Below are 3,459 nucleotides of genomic sequence, written 5' to 3' on the forward strand. Positions count from 1 at the left end.
TAGGGCATCGAATCGGTGGTGGCTCCATTCGGATGGACAAGTCGAAGGTGCAAGCAGTTGCGGAATGGCGAACACCAAAGAAGGTGCCAGAGTTGAGATCCTTCCTTGGATTCGTCAACTACTATCGACGCTTCATTTCAGGATATTCGAAGCGAGCAACCCCACTGACGGAGTTGCTAAAGAAGGAGCAGCCTTGGAAGTGGTCTGACAAATGTGAGATAGCATTCCAAGATCTGAAGGCTGCTGTTCTGGAAGAACCAGTACTCAAATTGCCAAACTATGGAGAGCCCTTTGAAGTCCATACCGATGCTTCGGACTGTGCTATCGGTGGAGTACTCATGCAAGAAGGTCATCCGGTGGCCTACGAGAGCCGCAAACTCAACGAGACCGAGAGGCGGTATCCAGTGCATGAGAAGGAGATGACAGCGGTGATCCACTGCCTACGAGTTTGGCGACACTACCTCCTCGGGTCGCGATTTGTGCTGAGGACAGACAACATCGCCCTGAGTTATTTCCAAACTCAGAAGAAGCTCTCCCCAAAGCAAGCACGGTGGCAGGACTTCCTGGCTGAATTTGATATGGCAATGGAATACAAGCCCGGGAAGGCGAATGTCGTGGCCGATGCGCTGAGTCGGAAGGTGGAGTGCGTGAATGCTGCACAACTGGAGGGCAGAGGCCAAACAAGTCAGTTACATTCCAACTTCCTTTCTCGAATCAGAGATGGACTGTATAGTGATCCCCAGGCAGTTATCCTGATGCAGCTCATCAAAGAAGGCAAGGCACGACGATTTTGGGTCCAGGAGGGACTTGTTTACACAAAAGGGAATAGAGTTTATGTTCCCCGAGTGGACAATTTAAGGCGTGAACTCTTGAAAGAGTGTCACGATTCCCTTTGGGCTGGACATCCCGGCATTCACAGAACATTGGCTCTCGTGGAGAGGGCCTTCTACTGGCCAAAGATGGGGATTGATGTGGAGGAGTATGTTCGAACATGCCTTACTTGCCAACAAGACAAGGTGGAGCAACGGAAGCCGGTGGGACTTTTGGAGCCGTTGCCTGTACCAGAAAGGCCATGGGAGAGCATTTCCTTAGACTTCATATCTAGCTTGCCGCCTGTAGGGGGACTTGGATCGATACTTGTGGTGGTCGATCGGTTTTCAAAGTATGCAACTTTCATTGCTGCTCCCCTACACTGTTCAGCTGAAGAGGCGGCCAGACTGATGATGAAGGGTGTAGTGAAGTATTGGGGAGTCCCACACAATATTGTTAGTGATCGAGACGCTCGGTTCCTGGGACGATTCTGGACCGAGCTATTCAAATTGTTGGGGTCAAAGTTATACTTCTCTACAAGCCTCCACCCCCAGACGGATGGTCAAACTGAAAGAATAAATTCGCTCTTAGAGCAGTATCTCCGGCACTACGTGAGTGCCAATCAACGAGATTGGGTGAAGCTGTTGGACATCGCCCAATTCTCCTACAACTTGCAGCGGAGCTCTGCATCCAACAAGAGCCCCTTCGAAATTATCACAGGACAACAACCGTCGACTCCGCACACTATGGCAATTGGTTATACTGGGAGTAGTCCATCAGCCTACCATTTCGCAAAGGAGTGGCATCGAAATGCCGATATTGCGCGGGCTTACTTGGAGAAGGCGGCAAAACGGATGAAGAAGTGGGCAGACTTGGGAAGGCGACCACAAGAGTTCAAAGTTGGCGATTTGGTGTTGGTAAAGCTCCAACCAGCATCACTCCAATTCTTCAGGAAAAGAGTCCACAAAGGATTGGTGCGTAAGTATGAAGGGCCCTTCCCAATTATCAGCAGAGTAGGCAATGTTTCTTACAAGTTGCAGCTGCCGGCGTGGTTCAAAATTCACAACGTTCTTCACGCCAGCAACCTGAAGGCCTACCATTCGGATCCGCAAGATGCTTCTCGAAGTATTCCAACTCGGCTACCTCCCATCACAGCCTCCTACGAGAAGCGAGTGGAAACCATTCTGGCGGATCGCAAGATAAAGCTACCCAACGGAGCGGAGCAGACAGAGTACTTGGTGAAGTGGCGAAAGCTTCCCCGAACTGAAGCCAGTTGGGAGCCTGAAGATGCCCTGCGACATGAAGAAGAAGTCATCAACAACTACCAACAAGCGTCGACGAGGGCGTCGACAGTTTAAGTGGGGGAGAATGTCACGAACGGTCGTCGCGCACCCGCAACAACTCCGTTCAACGAACCGTTCGTCGCTCGCACCCGCATGTACAGCTGCTTGACAGCATGTTTTCTTATGGTTTTGGGTCATTTTGCTTGTAAATATGTAAGTTCGAACAAGCTGCAGCGTTGCAAAGCGACCGTTCACCAAACCGAGCAAAACAGCCCCAAAACAGCCCAAAACGGAGCCGTTTTCGCGTGCCGCGGGAGGTGAGCGGAGTGCTGCCTCCGCTCACCAAAATGTCAGCCAGCTCAGACCCCAGGAACCCCCCGGGTGGCACATGGCTGGATGGGGCTTCGGTTATATACCGGGCGTTGAACACTCTTTCGCAAGTTCGCACGTGACCTTTACGGGAACTTGGTGTTGCGTCCGGGACCAGGTGAGCGGCTGTTTGTGGGCTTGCAGCTGTTCGTTCATCCGTGAAAGCCTTGTTTTCCTCCCTCTCCCTCTTTTCTCTTGTGCACACAAGGTGTTCGACGATTTGCTTGTAAAGCTTCCCTTTTCGCGAGACTTCGGGACTTGTCCGTTGCTCGTTCTTTCGATCTAACTTTCTTTCTCTTTTACAGGTCCTTCGGGACCTGCGAGAGGTTACAAAGTGGCTGATCCTTGCGGAGCAAGATCGCAAGGGCAAAGCGCGACTTAGGCAACGCAAGCTAAGTTCGCGTCTTTGCAACGAGGGTGACCCGCGACTTAGGCAACGCAAGCTAAGTTCGCGTCTTCGGCCGCAAGGGTGCCTCACGCCTTAGGCAATTCCAGCTAAGGTCGTGACAGCGCGGTGACCGTCGTGAGCGGAGCAAAATGTCAGCCATCTCAGCACCCTGGAACCCCCCGGGTGGCACAGGGCTGGATGGGGCTTTCGTATAGCAGGGACGGTGCTGCCTCTCGCTTCGCTCGCTGTTCGCCGCTCGCCGCTCGCTCGCGCAGCCAAAAATGGCCAGTTTTGGCCCGTTTTGGCCAGTTTTTGGCCTGTTTTTGCGTTGCGCGGTGACCATCTTGAGCGGAGCAAAATGTCAGCCATCTCAGCACCCTGGAACCCCCCGGGTGGCACAGGGCTGGATGGGGCTTTCGTATAGCAGGGACGGTGATGCCTCTCGCTTCGCTCGCTGTCCGCCGCTCGCTGCTCGCTCGCGCAGCCAAAAATGGCCAGTTTTGGCCCGTTTTTGGGCCGTTTTGGCCTGTTTTTGGGCTGTTCTTGCGTCGCGCGGTGACCGTCGTGAGCGGAGCAAAATGTCAGCCATCTCAGCACCCTGGAACCCCC

The sequence above is a fragment of the Musa acuminata genome, unplaced genomic scaffold (genome assembly GCF_036884655.1).
Source record: "Musa acuminata AAA Group cultivar baxijiao unplaced genomic scaffold, Cavendish_Baxijiao_AAA HiC_scaffold_1136, whole genome shotgun sequence".
Classification (NCBI taxonomy): domain Eukaryota; kingdom Viridiplantae; phylum Streptophyta; class Magnoliopsida; order Zingiberales; family Musaceae; genus Musa; species Musa acuminata.